Below are 14,232 nucleotides of genomic sequence, written 5' to 3'. Positions count from 1 at the left end.
GGCACTCACACCACATCTTCCTATGTCTAGCTAAAGCAGAGTGTTGATAGGTATTGCAGTTTATAGAATGCTGGCAAAAAAAATACATTTAAAGAAAAGAGCAAAAATCATATAAAAAGGATAGTGTATACTGTATTAATAAAATAAATTAGGAAATAAAAAAAAGATAACAGAAATAGACCTTGTACAGAATATAGAAATCAAATAATTACAGGTTAATTCAATAACAAAATATTTTTCATGAGTATTTTATAAATTGAGCGATATTAGAAGACTGCCCCATAAATATTTAATAATGCATTGTTGAAGTTGGTTTACCTATCCATCTTTGTACTCTATCCAGTCAATTCATATATGTTCACAAACAAAAAAGTATCACGTTCAATTATTGAATTACGATTATTGAATTTTAAAATCATGTTTGGCAATTAACAGTTAATGCATTTTATAGAAAGCTGTCAATTGAGTGTAAAGAGTACCACAATCCTTAGATATCAGAAGATGAGTGCCAATGAAACAACTGTTAATCCAATTCACAATTTGTATATGTATACCATTATAGATCAAAGTGTTGTTTTCAACATGGAGTCCACACCGAACAGCAAGCTATATAGGGCCCAAAGCATGACGAGTGTAAAACCTTTCAAAAAGGAAAACTAAAGTCTATAATCTATATAAAAAAAAAGAGAAACGAAAAAAAACCATGGACTACTTTAACAAACGACAACTACTAAACATCAGGTTCCTGAGTTATGCAATTTATAGAAAGCTTTCCTTTGTCAGTTTGTTTTACAACCCATCACCTACGGAATATTGACAGGATCTGCGGTATAAATTGTGAGGGTCTAATGTATCATCCTGGTCATACCCTTAGATTAGTTTAGAATAATATTTAGATATAAGAAAACATTACAATGCGTATTTGAAAACAATTTTAACATTCATATTTGATCCTTTGTAGAATGACAAATGGAACTAACAGCAAAATACTAGACCTCTCTGTAGACATTGAGGAAGATGAGAGAATTAAACGTATTCCGGTTGCCGTTTTTATTGGAATTTTAACCATAGTTGGTATCCTTGGAAACTTTAATATACTTGTTATATTTTCCCGAAACTCAAAACATCACAGTACTTACCACGTTTTAGTATCCGCATTAGCAATGTCCGACCTTGTAGTGTGTATTACTCATCTTCCTGTTGAAATAATAATGGTGATGAAGCCCATATCTTTTGATTTCGACTTAGTTTGTCGTCTAGTTATGATGAATAGTTACGTGTGGGGATGTTGGACCGTTTTTTTTAATTCTATTGATAGCAATAGAACGATACAGACGCATTTGCTACCCTTTTAAAGATCAAATGTCTTGTGCGCATGCTAGGAAACTTTGTGTTATACTGTTTGTACTTGCCGCCATTAATGCTGCACCAATGGGATACATATCCGGTACTCATACATTTCCTCTATCAAATATCACCAATGGTTTTGAATGTTTCGTAAATGATAGTCTTCAGGATTCATATTTTCCAGTTACATACTTCATTATTTTACTAATTGAAGTGGTTTTAATAGGAATTGCCATTTTCTGCTTGTATATTCCCGTTAGAAGTAAAATAATAAAAAGTAACATTATTCGCAAACAAATAACGAATAGAAATGTATTCAAAAATGCCCTTAAGGGGGAAGTATCGTGTACTAGCATTAGCAAATGTTCATTCACAGAGCCAGTGGAAGAAGTTCGTCAAGATGAAAGACAAAGTTTCGAATCATCATCTAATTTCACCCTTAACTCAATCTCGACACATTGCAACACCAAGCAGGAGATTTTAGACAAGTATTCGAATAGTAAAGAGTTACATAATACCGAGATCCTGAGTCCTAGCAATCTGTTACCTACTCCAAGTGGTTTACACAACACATTGAGTGTTGCGTCATCAGTAGACAGTATGGATACAAGTATTTTACAGCAAACTCGAAGATCTTCTGCTAAAATGCTTTTCATTAAGAAAAAATATGAAATCACCAGCAACGTAACTAGAGTTACAATAGGCCTGGTTGTTATCTCGGTGATATTTTTTGTTACGCTGATCACGTTCATGGTACTGACTTTAATAAGGATAGTTTACCAGGAAGCTCTCAGTAAAATGTCACCAACTGAGGCATACACATTCCTTTTTGGCTTTGAGCTGGGATATTTGAACCATGTTGTCAATAGTTTTATATATTTTTATAACGACAGACGATTTCGAAAGGAATTGAAGTCTCTTTATTCATTTAAAAGAAGACAAAATGAACCTAGAACAGATTTGAAATAGATTATAATCATTGATACGTCTTCTTACATGTGTTTCAACAACAACCTTCTATTTTAGCTAGATACTTGCTCAAATTAAAATACATTAGACCGGAGAGAAAATTACTTCCATATATATGACGAAACAAAGAAAAACCCGATTTTTAGATCCCCACGTCAAAATTGATTATTGATAAAGGATTGCAACTTTACACGGAGATATATGGTTCCATCTATATCTACAATAATAAGAAGATCCCTATTGATATCGATGTCACCAAAGGTCAAAGTCATACTAAAATAAACAAATATTATTCAGAAAAGTGGGTTTTATAAAACACTACATGAAGATTGCATCCGTAGTTAGATATATTGTCAGATAGGTCCAAGTCAAAGTTAGTACCAATAAATTTGTGTAAAACAATCAGTTTTATCTTAAATCATTAATTATTCAAAAGAATCATATCTTAATTTAAACGTTATAAACCATATGCTGCAGGGTGTGCAGTATTTGATATAAAAATGAGATAATATGGTATGATTGTAAATTTGATAACTGTCCAAGTGAGTTAACATTATGTGGTAGCAAATCATAAAAGGACACTGTATGACCTTCAACAACTGGAAAACCCCATGCCGTATAATCTGCTTTTAAAAGGACATGAAATACAAATGATAAACAATTTGAACGAAAAAACTAACGGCCTAATTCAAAATAAAACAGTCTGAAAACAAATGTTACAGATATGAACCAACGAATCATCGTACTCGAAGCACACGGCTTGGGACAGGCACATAAAACATTGGAGGGATTAATAAAACTGATTATAGAAATGGAGAATGTGTCAAAGAGACAAAAACCCAACCAAAGCAAGTAAGGCCAAGGTCCACCAATGGACCTTCATCACAAAGAGAAAATCCAGTATCATGAGGCGGACTTCATAATGCTCCTAATTAAAATGTGTACAAGCCCAATGAAAATCGACGTCATACTAAACTCCAAAACATATACATGACCTAAATTCAAAAAACCTACGAGACTACCAAAGATTAGAGGCTCCTGACTTGGAACAAACGCAAAAATGTAGCAGGATAAAAAAAAACTTTATGAGATCTCAACCCTTCCCCTTTACCTCTAGCCAATGTATAATAAACAAACAAATACGTATTGCACATAAGTAACAAAACACCATGATAAGAAAAAAAACCCAGTAAAACCAGTTGAAATTTGCTTAATTTGCTCAAAAGATTGTTACGAGTAACAAAAACCACTACCACATAAAGAACAGACTGATCATAAGGGTGCTGTAAACAGTTTCGTATAAAACAAACTAGTGGTTATTCCCCAACTAAAAATAGACATTGAGGGAAGTCCCTTTTTATCAACATAATTGGTGGAAAAGTATCATGTTTTTTTTGTATTTGGTTTTAAAAATATGTCAATTAACTTCAATTAAAGCAGGTTGAATGATTAAAATAAATTAAAAAAATAGATTAGATATACATGTTTTGAGGGGAGACAACACTGTAAACAGTCTGGTTTTTTGGCAGTGAAAATTGAAAACTTATTTTCAGCCACTATAGCTCTTTTCGGAGCTGGCGAACGTACGATGAAGCATGAATTTTTTGAAAGACCAGGTAAAAATCTATGAAATCCATACAATTTTGATTATGAAAAATGTGCAGGTATTATTTATTCAAGGGTGTGCACATGACCTGATTTCAGGTTTTTTAAGGTTAAACTAGGCAATGTTTTTCCCAGTTTCTCTGGATAAAACTTTGTTATACTATAAAAAGTACACTTTGTTTTTATTCCATTATAAACTAGAGAACATTCTGATTCCAGTGATATCTAGTTTTATACAAGTATCTTTATTATAAGTCCACCACTAAGGGTCACATATACACGGTTCCTCAAAATATGACGTCATAGAGAAAAACTGTTGATTGCACCCTAAGCACTGAAAAAAGAGTATTCACAGTTTGGTCCACTTCAATTACAACTAACAAGTAAATTATGCTCTTCCAGACTAAATTATCAATAAGAACGCATCCAGCACGAGCTTACTCACTAAATGTTCTTTGATTTGATAATTTTCAATTCCTTTACGGTAGCAAAAAACAAATGATAAGATTTCGTTGCGCACGAATTGTATCTCAGGAAAGATCCTCATCATGTGAACTCTTGAGAAAACTATTTTTAAAACAATAAACATAAAACCTTATTGAAATTATAAAGACTGGAATGGACTTAATAGAACGCTAATATATACGACTAAAACGTCAAATGTGCAATGATGGTTGAGAAAGTTGCAGCCTTAGTTTTGACAACAATATATTTTAGTAACTAGGAAAATCTACCGTTTAAATCAGATCAAACCATAAACTTTAACTGCATTGCTGGTACCTTATGAGACTGGTAGTTTACAAGCAAGGTTCTGATCAAGTGTAAGTGAGGTAAATCGCTGCGCATTCTTCAACGTGCCGCAGACATATTCTTCCATTTCCTATAGTTAATTTTCCTTTTCAAGACGGACATGTTCCTTTGGTCTCTTCATGTGGTGTTTTAATATCCCAACTCGTTCGTTATGTCCGTGTGAATAGTATCATACATTTTAATCGAAAGTAATCACTGTGTTTATTCAATGGATTTGGGGTATCACAATATCAAAGCTAAAAGTGCTTATCAAAGTGCAGTTTGAAATTCTTCCCCCACAAACTGATCAACTGGTAAAATATTTAAACAAATTGTTCATGAATGAAATTGGGAGTGGAAATGTGTCAAAGAACAGAAAACAGCACAATGCAACCAATTGGTCTTCAACACATGAATCCCACACCTGGAAGTGGGCATACGCTTGCACTAAACAAAATGTGTTCTAGTTAAGTGAAATTGGACATCACACTAAACTCTAAATCAAATAAATGAACCAAAATTTACAGAAAAAAACATATAATACAACATGCAATTACTTGTGTCTGTTCGTGTTGTTATTTCACACTACTGTCTCGGATTATGGTGAAGGTTGGCGGCTGTTAAAACGATTAAAACCGCTGTATTTTTATGCACCTGTTCTTATTTAGACGCCTCTTGTTCAGTGGTTGTCGTTTTTTGGTGTGGTTCATAGGTGTTTCTCGTTTCTCGAGTCGACCTTTGGGTTTCTTGTTCTTTTAAGCTAGGTTCACACTGCCGATCAGATCAACTCGATCAAGCCCGATCAAGACAAATTACGTGATCGGGGGACTGGTCTGACTCAATCGACAAGGATGTTCGGGATAGTCTACCCTACTCGTCATCGATCTGAATATCTACCCGAGAGTTTTTGACATGTCAAAAACAATCGAGTAAGGACCGGGAGGCAAGTCACTCGAGAAGAGATCGAGAAATCGTCGAGTAGCGGTCGAATTGATCGGGAATGGATCGTGTAGAGATTGAGTTTGGTCGGAATACAACAAAATTTCTGATCAGTACTCGATCATTTCGACCTTTGCTCGACTAATGTCCAATCATTTCCAGATTAACTCGACCAATGTCCGATCGCTTCCAGATCACTGCGACTTCTATATTTATTTTACCCCAGACCGCCTTGACCAATACCCGATCCCTTCGCGACAACATTCGACCACTCTTCGATCTCTACTCGCCCATACACGAGAACACATTACTGCTACACGATTCTTTAAAAGTTTGTGCAGATCTGATTAACTCTAACTCTGTCTCCGCAAAAATATATTGGCGACATCATATTTAACTGTACACAAATTCCTCTATGTACAGTACGTGTCTTTACTTTTGCAAGGAGAGGTAACATTTTAAAAGAGAGGCAAAAGACACCAAAAGAACAATCAAACTCAAAGGTCGAAAACAAAGTGACACAGCCATAGCAAAAAACGAAAACCGACGAGAAGACAAACAACAGTCCACATAAAATAGAAAACTAAAAACTTAGCAACACCAACCCAACAAAAACCTGGGATGAACTCAGGTGTTCCGGATGGGAAGAATATCCTGCAATGTTGGCATCGGCTGATTTTTCAAATTCAAAGTAATTGTGCAATAATATTCATTATTAGACTGCTGACGACTAAGTTATCTTTCGAAGTTGGTTTATAAGAATATCGATCAAGATTATATTTACCTGTTTTATGGGCTATTTTCTGTTTTGTATGTCCATATTTTTCGTTTGTCCAGAAATGTTTGTACTAGTATAAACAAAGAAGATGTAGATTGCCAACGTCTAGCTCTTCACAGAACACCAAATGACATAGAAATGATTAATAACAACTATAGGTCAAATTACTGTCATTTTTTTTTCATTCGAAAATTTTTTACGTAATTTCACACAAAAAGGAGACAAATATTTTTTTTATTTGGAGCGATTTTCGTTCTTACACTAACGATACAAACAGTTCAGCGTGCACACGTTTTGATCATTTGTTTCTAACATACTTTTGCAAAGTTTGCATAAACTTTGACAAACTATACATTCGCCGCTAATGCGTCTTCTTTTTGTCGTTTGTCGTTTTGTCAGTTCAAACGATGCATTTCTTTCTAACTTTAACATTAAATCAATTATCTAAACGTGTTCTTGCTTGTCATAACTCAAAATATTGTCTAAAATTACTCAAAAAAGGCCAATACAACTACCATTACATATCAGTCTCCACTGTGAGGAAGTTTTTGTAAGCATTGGGTTCCTCTTTGTTAAGTTAGTGCAAGTCTCTCATACTGCCCACATGTGGTCGGCGTGTCAGCCACTGCCTCACTTAGATTTCTCGGCGCCCGTTGCTGTCTACACCTGCTTGTTCGTCTTCTTTTCACTCTCCAAGCTCCGTTACAGCTATTTACCTGACTCTCTGCGCTCTTACCACCTTGCCCAAAAATCCAGTTGCTTTATTTCTATATATATATTTTAAATGTATGATTTTATTCGGACCTTCTACTAAATATAACCAAATATACGGAAAAAAGTGTCCATGGGACACTAATAATACCACAGCTAGCATATATAACATTATAAAAGGTCATTACTCAAGAACGGCCACCCAAATTTGCATTTGAACTGTGTTTTATGGAAATAAGCATTGTGTTTACGGCGTTTCATAAAATTTGGTTGAGGCAAAATAAAATTAGAGAACGGAAACTAATATTGTTGGGACGTACGCACATACATGTACGTACAAATGTAGGACGGACAAGGGTAACACGTAATGCCCACTCCGAAGCGGCGGGGAATAAATGTTTCGGACGTTTTTATACTAAAATTGTGCATACTCGACCAATTCCCGATTATCCCTACGACCCATATATCATCAGGTCGATCTGGTTTGGTCGAATCAGACTGAGATTGTGAAAAAATTGATTTGGTCTAGCTAGTCGAGTAAAGATCGTGTAAAGATCGTGAATTGATCGGAATTATCGAATAAGTATTCATTTTGTTGTCGGGATGGAGTCCTGATGGAATCGTGAATTGTCGAGTTAAGGACGTGTACAGTCGGATGGTGGTCGGGTAGAAGTCGTAAACAGGCCCGATCAAGAATTTGTTTGAGCTTGGTCGTGGAAATTTGACCAATCGGGTTCATCGAGTTGATCTGATCGGCAGTGTAAACCTAGCTTTAATCAGCTGCCATATTTTCACATTAACAATACTAGAACACACCCGCGAAATCGCGGGCATTCAGAGCGTAGTTTAAAGTATGTAAAGTGTTGTTTGAAGAATTTTGTAAAATATTGAATGACTGGAGAATTTCAGCAAAAGTATCATAAGTCATATATAGGTTATTTGGGACCGGAAAATGCTTTTTTTTTTTTTTTTATCCTACCTCCTTTATTTCCAAAATTCCCAATTTTTGGTTTTCTATCAATTTCAATATGAACATAGTTTTCATTTAGTATGTTATGAACATTTAAGTAAGGAGCCTGTAATTTAGTGGTTGTCGTTTGTTTATGTGTTACATAATTATTTGTTTTTCGTTCACTTTTTGTACATAAATAAGGCCGCTAGTTTTCTGGTTTGAATTGTTTTACATTGTCAGTTCGGGCCCTTTTGAAGCTGAGTATGCGGTATGGGCTTTGCTCGTTGTTGAAGGTCGTACGGTGACCTGTAGTTGTTAATTTCTGTGTCATATTGGTCTCTTGTGGAGAGTTGTCTCAACATGGCAATCATACCACATCTTCTTTTTTTTGTAATCAATGAATTTTGTAAAAGATTTAATGACTGGAGAATTTCAGAAAAGGTATCAAAAGTTCACATGAATATTTTTAGCGCTTATCTGTTTATTATGAACATTCATTACTATATAAATATAGTGTATTTACTTTCAATCGATCCATGGTGGTCATTGATATAGTATACAGACCCTCTCTATTTAATAAACTCTGTGACCGCCGTGGATAGTAAACTTGAAAATGATAGCAGATAGAATTCTGAAAATACACTTTATTCTTTGTATATATATATATGTATGTTCAAAGTATACAGAAAAACGCAAACCGGAAGTCTAATCTGACTTAAAATTTTGTCCAATGACGGGACAATATCCGGATGCCTTTTTTCTCGTTTTTCTCCCAAAATAACTCCATCTAAATAATCATATGAATGGATGACAAATACGACTATGCACTGTACCTATAGGACACAGAGGCGTGTTGATTAATTTATTGTTGAAAGGAGAGAAGCGACACCAAAAATGAGGTCTTCTCGTTTAATAGTATAGATGACTGCAATATGTCAGTTTTCAATTTCTTACAAATTACACACTATTAACGTTTATCCTCAATCGGACAGGCCGATCGAGTGATCTTGAAAATGTCTAGTATATGATAGTTTGAACATCTTTATCTGTCATCGATGAATGTATACAATACAAAAGCATAATGCAGTTTACGCAGCAAAGGAGACCAATTTTCTGTTTTAGACAAAAGTCATAAAATAATAAATAAATTGTTTTGTTCCTTTTAACGGTTAACTTTTGATAAATATAAAATATTTCACTTATGTAACTCAATGTTGATTAAGAAAGTACAAAACAAATAATAAGAATAAAGAAAAAGGTTGTTTCCTTCACCCCGTCACGTTCCCATCGGCACTTTCGTACCGATGGGCTATGTTTTTGGTCAACAAGCTTGCGTAAAGTATTGAATCTTTGACATTTGTTTACGTACAGCAGTGCTTGAGGGCTCAAATCAATACTCTGTATCCCATCTGTGTGATTTATGGTGCCTTAAACTTCTACCAAGTACTGTTTGGTATGAAATCGCCACTAACTGACAACATTTTCTCTTGTGAAAACCGGTTTTTTTTTAATATTTTGAACACAATATTTCCATAGAGTATGGTAAAGTATACTGTTGATTTCGGGGGCAATATGACTATTTTTTTTATTAACTATGGCGTGTATTTTGGAAGAAAACTATTCATAGTATGATTAAAACTAGTACACAAGTTAAATAAATGATTTAAAGTGTACCAACGCAATCATAAACTTGAAATGCACTCTAAATTTGGGGTCATATCTTACCAAATTAATTGAAAAAGAGACAAAAACTCCAAAAATATCATGATTTTTTTTTTAGAGAAGTTGAAATAGATCAGAGACATATATACACAGAGATTGGCAACTCCGTGAAATCCCGTTAAAGATCGCGGCCCGGGATGAGATTCTCGTCGATAAATATTAGACCATGTAATCAAGTCAGGGATCAATAAACTCGATAGATAATCAAGAAAAGCAATGGGAAAATTATTTCAGATCATTTATAATTTCTTTTCTAAAAAAAAAAAATACTTGAAATCGTTATATTCATTTTTATGTATTTATTGAGAAAAATATTTTTTTCTGCATTTCATATAATTTAAAAATTCAAATCTGGTAATGATCAATTGTTATTACAAAAAACTTTTCTTTACCGCATATCTTTGCAATAGTTTGCTCCTTAATTACGCAGTGAAATTATGTGTGTCCGATTTTCCGGTAATTAGTCCCTTAGAGTTGTGACTGTTGATTCACAGGTGTGCGATTACGCAATTTATTGCCCGCCGATCACCTGAATTTTGCCGGAGGTGAAGTTCTATATGGATTATTTCTTGGTAATTGTTTTTAAAACTAAACAAATTCTGACATATCATTATTTTAACCATGACCAAAACTTTGTTTTAACAGAAGCACTGGGCAATACTAGTATTCAATCAGGAAAACAAAAAGTCTTTTTACATGTTTAACATGTCAAAAATAGAAATGAAGCAACTTTTTCATATATAAAAAATGTGTAGCCAGTAGAATTTTGTATCGTGAGAAACTGATTTTATATCTGTTTTAATTTAATTATATTTTTAATTGTCGATTGACCTAGAATAAAATTATTTATGGAACCTGAATTAAATTTCCTAAATGAACGTACATTATAGTGTTGTCGAAATCACTATTTTTGCTGCCATGAAATATTGAATATGAATCTGTCATTATTTGTAGTTTTTTTTAAGACTTTATAATATCACTGACTCTGATTAAAAACAATTTGTATCATAACATAAGTACATTAAAATGCCCTGCTGAACTGTAGAATTTTAATGTTTTGTTTCATAGATCACCGGAGTACTACAACATTCTTATCTTTACTCTTTCCTATCGGGTAGTGATACTTGAGTTTGAAATTAGAAAGATTTAAAATTGTGCACAAGTTTTATCTGATCTTTTGCGGGTTTATGTTGTTCAAGGTAATTTTCGGTGCAGTTATTTTCTTTTCATTTGTTATTTTTTCCTCCGTGTTACACGACCTTGTACTTTTTGTATTGCCCCTTGACATCTCCTGCTTCTGTTTAAACCTTTTCCACCAATATCTTTTATTTAAAACAGATGTCATCTGTTTTAAATAAAATAGTCTCATTCCCGGAATTTGTTATACAGTAGTCACTAATTCATTTTAATATCAGCTTTTTTATAAGCATATAAACTGCTTGGTCTCTTCACACAACTTATGTTAATTTAGGACGGAATGCATCAATAGGTACATACATGTACCAGGTTATGGATATATAAGTACATGTTATGTGCTTTTGACCTTCACAAGAATTCTTAAACATTCATAGATGTGCAAAGAATATTGTTGTCGTTGGGTTGTTGCTTCTTTTTCTACACATTTTGTCATTTCATGTAAACAATTAAATATATTACTTTCCATGGAGAGGAAGGAATTTGTGAAACGAAATATTTTGCTATTTAGTACTGTCAAGATATATCACAGGGGTGTTGTAAGATAAATGAACAGTTTCTCTTTTTTTTACATTATGCTACCTTTATGCTACAAGGGTAGCATTTTCCATTCTCATGATGTACAAAGATATTATAGAGTGGCCTTCCAATGATAGTCATACATGTAAATCATTGTCTCATTAGCAATCATACTACATCATCATATTGTTATACATGTACATGTATGTAAAAACTATGTACATGTAAACTTTGTAAACATAAAGAAGACAAATGAAGTTGAACACAAGATATTTATTTGCTTTTTTATCCATCTGCACAACTGCCACTGTATCACTTCTGCTTCAAATTCAATAGATTGAATGCAGAGTCTTGTATTTGTTTTTAGTTCAATGGTCTCGCCATCAATTTCACAAAAATCGCATACACATGTACATCAAGTTTGGCATATTAACTACAATAGTATGGTGTTTTTACAGTCAGGATAAGCACATGTAATTTTCTCTCTTACAAAACCATTGTTAAGTATTACATTGATAGTAGTAATCAGTCCACTACATGACAGTGCCGTCACATTCGGATAAAGTCATCACTAATAGTTGTTCCTGTTTGCCAGGGAGTCTTATTTTCAATCAGAAAGACTTGGGATTCCTACATTCAGCACATGTATGATATTTTATCTCTTGTATGCTGCACTGTTAGGTAAATTTGATCAACATCTTTGTTCTTTTATAACGTGCAGGATCCTGTTAAAAAAAAAAGCTGTCAGATACTGAATGTAAATATATATATAAAATTGTAAATGTCATCAAAGTGGTGGAGATAATGAAAAAAACAATTTTTATACCCAAATCCAGTATGTCATAGGAAAGTAATGCAAGTACTGGGTACAATAATTCTCTGAAGATGGAAAAGTTTATAAAGTGTAAACAGACAGGGGTCTGTCTTGATATTGAAGCAAAACACCATGGCCGACAGCTTTAATACTGATTTTTAATTGTAAATTGCATCAAAGTGGTTGAAAATATGAAAAAAACAACCTATATACACAAATCCAGTATGTCATAGGAAAGTAATGCAAGTACTGGGTACAATAATTCTCTGAAGATGGAAAAGTTTATAAAGTGTAAACAGACAGGGGTCTGTCTTTATATTGTAGCAAAACACCATGGCCGACAGCTTTAATACTGATTTTTAATTGTAAATTGCATCAAAGTGGTTGAAAATATGAAAAAAACAACCTCTATATACCAATCCAGTATGTCATAGGAAAGTAATGCATGTGCTGGGTACAATAATTCTCTGAAGACGGAAAAGTTTATAAAGTGTAAACAGACGGGGGTCTGTCTTGATATTGAAGCCAAAAAAAAAACATGGCCGCTATAATACTGATTTTTAATTGTAAATTGCATCAAAGTGGTTGAAAATATGAAAAAAACAACCTCTATATACCAATCCAGTATGTCATAGGAAAGTAATGCATGTGCTGGGTACAATAATTCTCTGAAGACGGAAAAGTTTATAAAGTGTAAACAGACAGGGGTCTGTCTTGATATTGAAGCAAAAAAAAAAACATGGCCGCTATAATACTGATTTTTAACTGTAAATTGCATCAAAGTGGTTGAAAATATGAAAAAAACAACCTATATATACCAATCCAGTTTGTCATAGGAAAGTAATGCATGTGCTGGGTACAATATTTCTCTGAAGACGGAAAAGTTTATAAAGTGTAAACAGACAGGGGTTAAAAAATTTCATAACGTGCATGTCGGCCAATCTTCCTTTATTATATACTGCAATTAAACGTTAATCGTCGCAATATTTTAACTAATAACTACTAAAAACTGAATAAAACAAGGTAATTCATATACGAAATTGAAATATATACTTACATTATGCTGTTTTGAAATGCTTGATGTAAAATAAAAATTGAAGCGAGGTGGTGTACTTGTCGTGATAAAATCAAAATGGCGATCTCGTTAAAGTCTCGCGTGATGCGATGTTTGGATTAGATTTCGCTGACCACTGTTACAGTTGCCAATCTCTGTGTATATATGTCTCTGAATAGATGTAACAGAACAGTTTTTCTTAAGTGCTTGGTTATGGAAATGCCGAAGACACATTTGTTGAAATAAAGGAACAGGTATGAGTTAGGAAAAAAATGGCAGACTAAAGTATGATATCCTCCTATATTTGCTTAAAATGATGGGATTTACAACAATTTATGTTATATCGACACTTAATTTCTAAACGAAAACAGGCTGATTATTGTTTTACTCTCACTTCGTTAATGGTAGAGTTAACTACTAAAATTTCGATACTTTAAATTGCAGTGGTGCAGTGGGAAGCTGGACAAACCCACAGCAGGAAGATTGCATGTTCGAATCTCAAGGCCGGAGGTGAAAAATTAATTTTCTTATATTTAATGTAACTTAACTTAACATTCAATTTCAAAAAGAGAGACATATGCAAAACTCAAATTGAAGGAAAACAATGTTTGTTTGTTTTTAAAAAAATGTGTGTCCTAATTGCACCCCCTATTCCAACATTATTGGCCCAAAACACCAAGTTATTATATGTACATGTAGTTAAATTAAATCTTTACTTTTAAAGTCAAAATTCTATTTGCTGCTTGAATGAACATGATTTAGCCTGAAATTTGTTTCAAGGATTAGATTTGGACGAAAAAAGCGGATGAAGTCCGTTATTTTGCATATTACGGGCATCA

At 33.6% G+C, this 14,232-nt stretch overlaps 1 long non-coding RNA gene across 1 annotated transcript; it reads right to left on the bottom strand.

Annotated features, from left to right (window-relative positions):
• Positions 1-11,778: 11,778 nt before the first annotated feature.
• Positions 11,779-13,561, bottom strand: LOC139526160 (uncharacterized). Its single transcript, XR_011665151.1, has 2 exons — positions 13,397-13,561; positions 11,779-12,250 (listed from the first exon to the last, which is right to left on the bottom strand). It is a non-coding gene; the product is annotated as an uncharacterized lncRNA (long non-coding RNA).
• Between the last annotated feature and the right edge of the window lie 671 nt (positions 13,562-14,232).

The sequence above is a fragment of the Mytilus edulis genome, chromosome 6 (assembly GCF_963676685.1).
Source record: "Mytilus edulis chromosome 6, xbMytEdul2.2, whole genome shotgun sequence".
NCBI classification, from domain to species: Eukaryota; Metazoa; Mollusca; class Bivalvia; order Mytilida; family Mytilidae; genus Mytilus; species Mytilus edulis.
This window is presented reverse-complemented; position numbering and strand designations above follow the sequence as displayed.